The sequence below is a fragment of the Neomonachus schauinslandi genome, chromosome 6 (genome assembly GCF_002201575.2).
Source record: "Neomonachus schauinslandi chromosome 6, ASM220157v2, whole genome shotgun sequence".
In the NCBI taxonomy this organism is placed as follows: Eukaryota; Metazoa; Chordata; class Mammalia; order Carnivora; family Phocidae; genus Neomonachus; species Neomonachus schauinslandi.
In genome coordinates, this window is record NC_058408.1 from 93,945,050 (window position 1) to 93,956,936 (window position 11,887).

The 11,887-nt window shown below is 36.7% G+C and overlaps 1 long non-coding RNA gene across 1 annotated transcript; it reads left to right on the forward strand.

The window, feature by feature from the left end:
• The first annotated feature begins 1,196 nt into the window (after positions 1-1,196).
• On the forward strand, positions 1,197-11,047 carry LOC110589317. The gene is made up of 3 exons (XR_002480881.1): positions 1,197-1,219; positions 5,827-5,886; positions 11,032-11,047. It is a non-coding gene; the product is annotated as an uncharacterized LOC110589317 (long non-coding RNA).
• The last annotated feature ends 840 nt before the right edge of the window (positions 11,048-11,887 follow it).

Here is an 11,887-nt window from a genome sequence, read left to right on the forward strand (position 1 = left end):
TCAGTTTGTTTTTCAGAGTCCATCATCTCTAAAGTTTCATCTCCCCCTCTGATTTCCCCCCCTTCATCTTTCCCCTCATGCTATGTTCTTCTTCTTCTTCTTTTTTTTTTTTAACATATAATGTATTATTTTTTTCAGAGGTACAGATCTGTGACTCAACTTTCTTGACAATTCACAGTGCTCACCATAGCACATACCCTCCCCAATGTCTATCACCAGCCACCCCCACCTCTCCAGCAACCCTCAGTTTGTTTCCTGAGATTAAGAATTCCTCATATCAGTGAGGTCATATGATACATGTCTTTCTCTGATTGACTTATTTCGCTCAGCATAACATGCTCAAGTTCCATCTACATCATTGCAAATGGCAAGATTTCATTCCTTTTGATGGCTGCATATTATTCCATTGTATATATATATACCACATCTTCTTTATCCATTCATCTGTCGATGGACATCTTTAGTGCCTCCATTTTTTTATTGCACCTCATTAATAGCCTTTTTGATTTGACTTGGTTAGATTTTGGTTCTTTTATTTCTCCAGAAAGGCTTTCTCTAATATCTTGCATGCTTTTTTTTTTTTTAAGATTTTATTTATTTATTTGTGAGAGAGAATGTGACAGAGAGAGAGAGCATGAGAGGGGGGAGGATCAGAGGGAGAAGCAGACTCCCTGCTGAGCAGGGATCCCAATGTGTGACTCGATCCTGGGACTCCAGGATCATGACATGAGCCTAAGGAAGTCGCTTAACCAACTGAGCCACCCAATTGCCCCTCTTGCATGCTTTTTTCAAGCCCAGCTAGTATCTTTAAAATAGTCATTCTGAACTCTAGTTCCAACATCTTACTAATGTCCATATTACTTAGGTCCCTGGCAGTCGGTACTGCCTATTGTTCTTTTTATTGAGGTGATTTTTTTCCTTCTTGTCATTTTGTCCAGGGGAGAACAGATGAATGAGAGAAGAAAATGCTAACACGTTAACAACAACCCCCCCAAAATATACACTAAATAAATCAAAAGAGATCTGAAACTGGGGGAAAAGAAAGGGAAAGAAAGAAAAAAGAAAAAGAAAAAGACTAAAAAAAAATATGATCAAATATGATCAGGCTGGTGAATAGATCATTGCCACACACTTGATTTTGGGCATATTTTGGTCTGTAAGAAGAAACTGCCTCCAATATTTTAAAGAAAGAATAACTTATATATGTACAAAAATAAGGGTAAGTATGATGAAGGGATGGAATATGACTGTAAAGATGAAAATTATAAAAGATTTTAGAATAGGAAATGATAAGAATTTGGTTGAAAAAAGAAAGAAGAGAAATTTAAAAAAAGAAAAAGGGAGAGAATGTGATCAGGCAGGAGAACACAGCCATACACTAGAGATTTAGGATATATTTTGGGTGTTAGAAGAAACTGTACCCCAAAATTTTAAAGAGAGAACAACTTATATATATACCAAAAATAAGGTTAACTACTATGAAGGGGTAGAATATGACTCAAAATGAAAAATAAAAAGATTTGTAAAAAAGGGATGGATAAGATATTGGTTGAAAAAGGGAAAAATAAAAATTAAAAAAAATGGAAAAAGAAAAAAAATAAAATTAAAAAAATTAACTTTGAAAGACTAAAGAATCAGGGGGGAAAAAGCCATGAATTCTATGCGCTGTATTCCCCTCTCGCTGGAGTTCTGCCATTCTTGTTGGTCGGTAAACTTGGTCTTGGCTGGCTGTTCTTGCTGATCTTCTGGGGGAGGGGCCTGTTGCCATGGTTCTCAAATGTCTTTGCCAGAGGTGGAATTGTCCCGCCCTTGCCGGTCTGGCCTAAGTCATCTGCCTGGGTTTGCTCTCTGGAGCTTTTGTTCCCTGCGAGCTTTCCGTACAGCTTTGGGGGACGAGAGTGAAAATGGCGGCCTCCCAATCTCCGCCCCAGAGGAGCTGAGAACTCAGGGCCCCTCTCCTCAATACGCCCCCAGAGAAAAGCAGTCAGTCACTCCCATCTCCCCAGTCTCTGGCTGCCCTCCGTGCTCACCCGGCCTGTGACTAAGCATTTCTATCTCTGGCACCTGACCCTGTGCAGAGTCTCCAAACCCAGCAGATCCCTGTGGTGTGCTCCTGGGCTGCTCCTCCTGGAGGAGGAAGGGGAGTCTCCCTGGATCTGCTGCTTGTTTAGTCCCTGCTGGAGGAGCAGTGGCCCGACGGTGCCGTGGATCATGGTTTATGGCAACCCCAAGCTGAGAGCCCGCACCTCGGCTCCCTCTCTGTAGCCACCTTCCCCACTCTGATACCTGGGAGTTCTGCTGCACTCAGGCACCCCTGTCTTTCTGTGACCCCGAGGGTCCTGAGACCACACTGTCCCAGCAAGTGTTCCACCCCCTGCTTAGCCACTGGAGTGACATCCCTCATCGGAGCTCACTTCTAAAAGTTCCGGTTTTGTGCTCCACTGCTCTATCACTTGCCGGTAGCCGTCTCCCTTCCCCCGTGGTCTATCTTCCCAAATACGCCTCAGATTCACTTCTCCGCACGTCCTACCTTCCAGACAGTGGTCACTTTTCTGTTCAGAGAGTTGCTGCTATTCTTTTCTTCAATCTCCTGTTGTGTTTGTATGTGTTCTGAATGGTTTGATCCCTATCTAGCTGAATTCCTGGGACCAGACGAAATCTAGGTCTCCTACTCCTCTGCCATCTTACTCCTCCTCTCCATTTAGTTTTAATAGTTTTTTATGTATTCTAGATCTCAATCATTATTTGCTTATATTACATTTTTAGAGTATGTTTACATCAATGTAAATGCTAAATCAACCTTACATCCTTCGTTTATACCACATTTGGTCATGTTATCCTACTCATATATTGTTCAATTTGACTTACTAAAATTTTTTGGGAATTTTTGCATCCTGTTTTATGAGGGATATTGTTCTACAGTTTTCTTTACCTGTATTTGGCATCAGGTAAAAATACTAACCTCACAGAATGACTTGGGATGTATTCCTTTTCTTTTTAATTTCCTGGAAGTGTTTGCATTCTTTCTTTTTTTTTTTTAAAGATTTTATTTATTTATTTGACAGAGAGAGACACAGCGAGAGAGGGAACACATGCAGGGGGAGTGGGAGAGGGAGAAGCAGGCTTCCCACAGAGCAGGGAGCCCGATGTCGGACTCGATCCCAGGACCCTGGGATCATGACCTGAGCTGAAGGCAGTCGCTTAACCAACGGAGCCACCAGGTGCCCGTATTATTTCTTCCATAACTTCCATGACTGGGTAGAATTCTTCACTAAAGCCATCTGAGCTTAGAGTTTTCTTTATAGTTAAATTATAAACACAATTTATTTAATAGACATTGGACTATTCAGGTTGTCTTTTTCTTCTTGAATGAACTTCGATTGTAAGTTTAAAGGAATTCATCCATTTCCTCTGAGCCACCAAAGTTATTAGCATAAATTTATTTATAATCTTTCCATATTATCCTTTTAATATCTGTAGAATTTATAGTAATATCATTTTTGTCATTCCTGTATTTATGCTCTGTTCCATCTGAATGAGAAGAAATTATTTCATCAGTATTTCTTAATTTGCACTGCCATCAAACTGAAATTGGCTCAAGATTTTGCTGCTGTAACCATGGCTCAGAAGAGTGAAGCGAGAACAAGGAATGTTACAGCTCAGAGAAAAGATTCAGTCAATTTTTTTCCCTCAGAAATTTTGTTTACCAGTGAAATCTGTTTTTAGGCAAATAGAAAAGCTCGTGTAGGAAGGAAAGAAATAAGAAGAGCAATAATCTTGCCAATACATTTTTTTTAAATCATACTTTTTTAAAGAGCCTTTAATCAAGACACATTAATGGACTGTGATCAGGTGTGTGTGTATATATTTTTATGCATGTGTTCGTGTATGTGTGTGTGTGTTTAATAATTTTAATTGCATGAAACTATAAAGCCAAACTAATTAAACTCTTTAGGTTTTAGTATTTGGTATCTTTGCTCACTGTAGCCCACAACTCTGTGTTACCATTAACATACCTGTCTACTTCCACATAAGAGTAGGACTAATCTTTCTATAGAATATCAGAATTGCAAATCAACCTGTATTCTAAATTCAAGAGGGATGCTCACACTAGAATGCAGCATAGTAAAATAAATAGCTGGGACTCACTATGGCTGGAGTGAGTGAATAGCACTTAACCCCACAGCATTTCACTGAGTGATGAGCCATATTGGGTCTATGATGCACTACAGTATTTTTTCCCCATCATGGTCATCAGTGGACACCTGAAGGACAAAAGAAAGCCCAGTTATCCTACGTGCATTTTCAACATGGAGTATAATTATACTATAAACATGAAATTTAACTAGAATGTTGGCACTGAATAATTCTTTTTCTCTTTGGCCCCATGTTGTGGGATACTATTCAGAATTTTGGTTGTCACAGAAGTATTGTTAGAACAGGGAGTTTAAAAACAAAGTCCTTTAGGATGTGCAAAAATGATCAATGTAGATTTCTATTTAACCCTAAAGCCTATTATCTACAATTAGTTATAACATTTCTTTTTCCTTCCCAGTAGATTTGTTCTTAACTTTCTTCTAGTTTCTGTTTTGTTTTTTGTTTTTGTTTTTTAAGCGATGTTAATAGATATCACTGATTAATACACAGATAGGAAGGGAGACATGATAAAACTAATAGGTTTTAGAATTTATGTCCCATTTGAAGTATCAATATAGTATTAGGGTCCATACTTGGATGTAAGTAATACTTGAGCTGTAAGCCTGTAATAACCGGCATTATAATCTGTCGTACATAGACATGAAGCCTGTTCCACCCAATATCCATTTGCCTCTCAATCAGTTCCAGTATTTCTCCCCATTCTCCTCTACGTTTTCTTCAATGTTTCCATCTCACTAACTTTTTGCAATAATCTCCCTACTGATCTTGCATCTTCCAATTTATCCCTCTTTCTAAAACATTATCCAAATTATCAAAGTTTATAGATGTGATCATATCATGCCCCCTCTTCAATTGTCTTCAACTATTCCTCTTCCTATAGAGCAAATCCCATGTGGCCTTAGCAACCACCACAATCCAGTTCAAGCCTCCCTTGCCAGTCTCATCTCTAAAGTCGTTTCGCTTTCTGTGCTTCTATTCTTGCCATTCCTTTACCTTTCTTGTCCTTTCCTTTTTTATCTTTTGAAAATCTAGTCATCTTTAGGCCCACATTTACACATTACTTAAGACTTTTAAGTTTACTTGTATATTTTATTCTATTTTTGCCATTCAATTCATTTTAAGTGTACAATTCAGTGGTTTTAATTTAATTCACAAATGTGTAACCATCACCATTATCTAATTTCTAAAATTTTTTCATAATCCCAAACAGAAACTCTGTCACTGTTAAGCAGTAATGCCCCATTCCCACTTTCTCCCAGCCCCTGCTCAACTTTAACCTAATTTCTCTGTATATTAGTGTATTCTAGATTTTTCATGTAAGTGGAGTCATATATTTGTCCTTTTTTCTGGCTTATTTCCTTCAGCATGATATTTTCAAGGCATATCCATGTGTGATGTGTATCAAATTTCATTATTTTATATAGCTTAATGATATTCCACTGCATGGACTTATTACATTTTATTTGTCTATTCGTTTGTTGGTGGACACTTGGACTGTCTCTACTTTTCGGCTATTGTGAATAACGAACTTTGGTGTACAAGTGTCTGTTCAAGACCCTACTTTCAATTCTTTTGAGTATGTACATAGGAGTACATAGAAATGGGATCTCTGGTTTATGAGGTAATTTTACGTTTAGTTTTCTAAGGAGTTGCCAAACTTTTCCACAGTGGTTGCATCCTAACCAGTTTCAAGACTGCTGCCACACTGGAGGAAGGGCTGCAGAAAGGGTAAGTATAAACCAAAGCTTTCCTGCCAGTGTCAGGTGGCCTTTTTCAGGTGGTTGCTGTAAGCTTTGACTGTTTTACAGCATTCTGACAAAGTTGGTCTATCAGTTTCTGCTTGTTTTTCAGTTTTTCTGTGGGGAAACAAGAGCTTGGAGTTGTTCACTGCCATTTTGCTGATGTCTTTCTCAACTTATTTCTTTAATTTAAGGCATGTAAGACTCCCTTTCTTCATCCATGATGAATTAATTACTTTGCTTTCTCTGTTCCCTGGCTGTATCTTTTATACATCTACACGTTATGTATTGAGACTTAATCATGTATTGAATTTCCTTATAAAATTATCAATTCCTTGGGGCCAAGGGCCTTATTTTCTTACACTCATTTGCTGTTTGCTTGATTTAAGAAAATAATTTCAAATTAGGAGAGTCATGTTTTTGGTATGGCTTTAGAGCATTCACCCATACTTGCTTCAAGGAGAGGCAGTTCATTCAGTTGTTATGGAAAGGAAACTGAGTATGCAGTTTGGAGAGCTGGTTCTACTTTTATCTCCAGGAGCCCATGACCTCTGGCTCTCTCTTTTTTTTGTTTTGTTTTGATCATTTGTTTGTTTTTACCTGGACATTCAGAGATTATAGTAGAGTCTCTTGATTACATAGCATAAACAAGATATTTGAATAAAGTAAAAAACTATTCTAAAAGTTCTGTTGTGAAATGCAAATTTTATCCTTTGCACATGATAATTTCAAATACATGAACAGCATATACAGCTTAGAGAAGACTTTGTAAAGATGACAGTCAAACTTCTACTTAAGGAACACCTACATTGGTGCCATAGGTACATTGAACATCTCAGTTATCAAGGATTCTTTTTGCTCTAGGTTGGTAGATTTTATTTCAACTTGCTGCTCATTTCCCGCAAATTTCTCTTTATCTCAGAATCAGCTAATAATCATTTCTATTGGCCCTGGAAGTGGGTAAAGTTTCCAGGAAGTTATAAATCAGTGCTTTGATTCTTCCAGGTCATGTAGCTTCCCTACAGCAGTGCCAAAGACAGAGGTTTCAAAATTGATCTGACAGACAAACAAACAAGCAAACCCACTTTGAATTGTGTCTTTTGAGTAGATTCCCTAGTAGCTCTGAGGAAAAATTGTAGCAAGTCTTCTCATCAAAAATTCTGTTGGTTACCATAGCCTCCACATTTCTTAGTGCATAAAATATGCTTTATAATACCTTATTCAAACGTGACAATTAATGTGCCACTATCTTGGGCTAGAATTTCCTCATTTGCTAATTGGGGGATTGGTTATGTCATTTATATGATCCTATTTATCCTTAATGTACTATAATTATCATTTTAATTTATTACTTTTCTCATTTTACTTATTTGTAACATATCTGTCAAATTTTACAGAGGACTTTTAGTGAGACAGTTTATGTGAAATCACTTTGGTTAGCCATATTAATAAGGCAAGGTTTATAAAACTTTTTATTTTAAGAGGTTCAGGGTACCTTAAAACACAAGATCAAGAGATTCAATTTAAAAGCAGACATATCCACTTTCGATTCACTTTAAAGTAGAAGCAGTGAACTCAGCTCAGGTGGACCCCATGTATGTCTTATTTGGTCTTTGCAGTATTTAAACATTTAGGGATTTTGAATTAATATCTAGATTAAAAAAAAAAAAGAAAGAAAGAAAGGCAACTGAGCTCACATTCCTGTGTGTGCCAGATATCAGCCAGAGCTGGGGAACGACTGCTTTTTGGTGAAATCTCATTTACGAATTCCTTGCAGGTTGTGCCATTCTCTACTGAGACGTAGACACAGCCATCCACCCAGTATCCTGTTCTCTGCACAATTCTAGGCTTGCAACCACTGTTTTAAAGGCATGAAACTGGATCGGAGCAATAAAATGGACAGCTTGTGGCATCTCATTCCCTTCACCTGTATAAGATAGAAAAGAGAACAATATTTCAAAACTACCTTTTTAATATTTGTATTTGCTGTTGTTTAGAAAACTTGTCGCTCTATATTACTACTGACTAATGAGAAACTAAATACAGAGTTTTTTTTATTGCCAACTACATGTGTCTGTGTGTGTGTGTGTGTGTGTGCGTACACGTGCATGTGTGCATATAGTCCTGGTAAGAGGTCAAAAGATGAAAAAGAATAAAATTTTAATATGATAAGAGGTTATCAGTCCAAATCTCCTGATGACTTTTTCAAGACAGGAATTCAGTATTTGCTCACAAGTTCCTGTCCTAACACAATGTTGCACAATATTGCAGAAGATACTCCATTTTGGAAAGATGATGAGTCTTATTGTGTGACTGAAATTAGTTTCTCTTTGTTTAATTTATCTGCTTAAAGAGGTGATAAAATGGCTTACAGCAATCAAGATCCCGGTGGTTTGCCAGCTTTCATCAGATAAGCTGTTTTTGAAATAACTATTTTCCGATAGTGTCATGGAAGTTGAGCACATTTTCGTTCCTCCTACTCTTTTAACTTTCCTTTTAATTAAACATGTGTCTTTTTTCCTCTTAAAAATTTATATTGAATAGGCTGTGAATATGAAATGTGAATATTAACTCTTTGATTCTTTTCAAGCGTTCCCATGCGGAATCGGAAATATCATGTAAGATTTGTCAGAAGTCTCATTTTGGACAGAGTGATTTTAAGTAGTTCCAAGTCATGTAATCAGCTATTAAAGAACTCGTATTTCATTTAAGACCTGCATATTCATATTGATGTTTCAAGACAACACTGAAAATAAGCATAGGATTCACATATTAGATCTTTTTTTTATTTTTATATATTTAAATACATTCCAATATTACAGTTTTATTCATAGCTTTAGTACACATAAGATTATCCCTCCCAGCATAAGTACAAAGCATAAAACCTTTTCTAAGAAATATATTTTCAATCTATGAATAATTTCTTTCTTAAGAAACATTTTTAGGAGGCAGTTTCCATGAGCACAGAAACTACATATCTGTCTTCCTTCTCATTTCTTACCCAATGCTTAATACATGGTATTTGCATAATAAATAATTGTAAACAGTTATTAATATGAAATTAATCAGTATTTAAAAAAATATGCTTCTTTTCTTTTTAGCTGTCTTGTCTTGTTATAGCTGGAGTTTTTTTTTTTTTTTTAAAGCTAATTTAATATATTTCCATTTCAAATAGCCAACTAAGAAAATATAACCAATTTATATGTCAAAGGGTAAATATACCAGATATATTGACAGAACTCTTATGAATCAATTAAATAAAAAAATAGCAATGAGTAACAGACATGACAAGACAAGCCACAAAAAGAGAAACATAAATAAGTCATGCCTTACTGGGGTGACCTTCTAGTTAGGCATGTGAAAAGCTCTTTATCACTTATAAGACTGTATCAATCCTGCCCTTGGGAACACAGATTGCTACAACATGAAAGTCTGAGCTTGAATGGTAAAATAAGATAACTGCTCTTTTTGAAATTCTCAGCAACTGTGACCTCTGTCTCTGCCAGTTAATATGTATCAAAATCTGGTTTGACAGACATAATATTTATGGGGGATTTTCTGAATGATGAGCACTCCTGTTTATTGATAATCTTTTTTTCTCTAATTAAACAATAAATTCATATCATCCGGGGCCGCCTGGGTGGCTCAGTCGGTTAAGCGTTTGCCCTCGGCTCAGGTCATGATCTCAAGGTCCTGGGATCGAGTTCCGCATCAGGCTCCCTGCTCTGCGGGGAGTCTGCTTCTCCCTCTGCCTCTGCCATTCTCCCTCTCTCTCTCTCCATCTCTCATGAATAAATAAGTAAAATCTTTAAAAATAAGTAAATAAATTCATATCATCCATTCAACAGTATTTATCACTAAATATTTATTAAACATTAAGCATCTATTAAATGCATATTAAATATCATGTAAGTAAAACAGATTAGTTCACTTAAAATATTTTGGGGACATTTAGACAAAGTCCTATAATCGAACAAGTTCAGGGTTTTATGGAAAAACATATGCTTAATTAAACTAAACTAAAATGTATACTCAAGAGAAACTGGGGTTTCAGGGAAAGAAAGTAAAAAGGGCTCCAGAAAAGAGAATAATATCAACAAAGGCCTGGAAGTGAATAAGCACATTGCATTTTTTTTAAAGATTGATTGATTGATTGATTGATTGATTTTAGAGAGAGAGAGATAGCAGGGGGAGGGGTAGAGGAAGAGGGAGAAGGAGAGAGAATCTCAAGAAAACTTGGGCTGAGCACAGAGGCTGACGTGGGGCTCGATCTCACGACCCCGAGATCATGACCTGAGCCAAAAGCAAGAGATGCTCAACCAACTGTGCCACCCAGGCATCCCCCCTGCATTATTTTAGTATATGTGCTGCTGAAGCGAGCACACCCCCACTGCATTATTGATGAACTGTAAATGCCTCAGTAATTCTTTCTTTTTATTTTCTCTATAGTTAGAAGTCACTTATTACATGAGCATTATATGCTCACTCTTAAAAAATTAGATAATACATACATACAAAAATCATTAAGGCAACTATGAAGGATTAATGTTTTGGTGAATAAATATCTGAGGACAGGATTATGCATGGAGGGGGGCAACATTTTTTACACTCAGATAATTTGTGTCTAAATTTATGTGTAAACTAATATTCATCTACAAAACATGTAAATGTTAAGTTTCCTTTTATTCCTGTTTTAGCATATATTTAACCAATCTCTTATTAAAGAATACATTATTTAATTTTAAGAAAATATTATTAATTACTACTACTGGCTATGATGGAATAGTTTGTATAAAACCAATACTCCTGCTCAGAACAACTGGAAAGGAGACAAAAAATTAACAAGCAGAACAGAAAACAGCATTGGTTTGAGGGCACAAGAGAACTTTTGAGGCAGCTATGTCTTTTGAGACCAGATCCTGGAGAGAAGGGATGTACACTGAGATAAAGTTGCCAGATCTAGCAAATTAAAATATTGGATGCCCCATTAAATTTGAGTTTCAGATAAACAACAAACGGTTTTTAAGGTTAAGCATGTCCAAAATGTTGCGTGCATTCTGAGTTTTATCTGGCAATCCCAAAGGAAGCAAATCTAATGTTTTGAATGTGGTTATTTTGTCATTTGCAAATTCAGGCAAAAATCCGAAGGCTGAGAATGTGGACAGAGGCAAGAAGCTAAGGAGCAGAAAAGCCAGAAGAGCTTTAGGTAATATCATAGGCCCAGAGAATAAAGTATTTGCATTTGGGATTGCTGAAGGATCCAAGACTTAAGGGGCCAAGATTTTGGAGAAAAGGCAGGTGCAGAGAAAACTCAACATTTGTCCTTGTTAAATTTTTCCTTCTACATATTTGATGATTTAGCAAGGCAGAGAAAGTGACTAAGAAGTCAGATAGAAAGAGAATGAAAAGCAGGACATCGTTTTATGCACTCTCAGAGAGTTTAGAGGACAAACATTGAAGGGCAGGAATGCCAAGGTCTCCAAGATATACTCAGTTGGGAACCTTGGAGAGTTGCACACAAAAAGTGGGGCAAATCAGAATTAGATGGAGAGCAACACTCCAAACCAAGCCTCAAAGCAGTTCAGTCCCTGACTAGGTTGGAATGATCAGTCCCTCTTCTGTTTTCAGCAGATAAAGTAAAGCTTCTGTGGAGAAACATTGCATTGCCCAAAATCTCTACAATTTTTCAATCAAAATATTTATTTATTTAAAAATTTATTTATTAAAAACTATCAGACATACAAACAAAAGCACCAAAAGAAAATAGAACAGAGGATAGAAATAGATAGAAAGAGATCCACAAAAGATCTAGATATTAAAGTTTTTAGATACAAATTTTAAGATAATTATGATTAATATATTCAAAGAATAGATAACGTGATTAATAATTTAATCAGAGGGGCACCTGTGTGGCTCAGTTGGTTAAGAGGCCAGCTATTGGTATTGGCTCAGGACATGATCTCAGGGTCCTGGGATAGGCCATGTTGGCC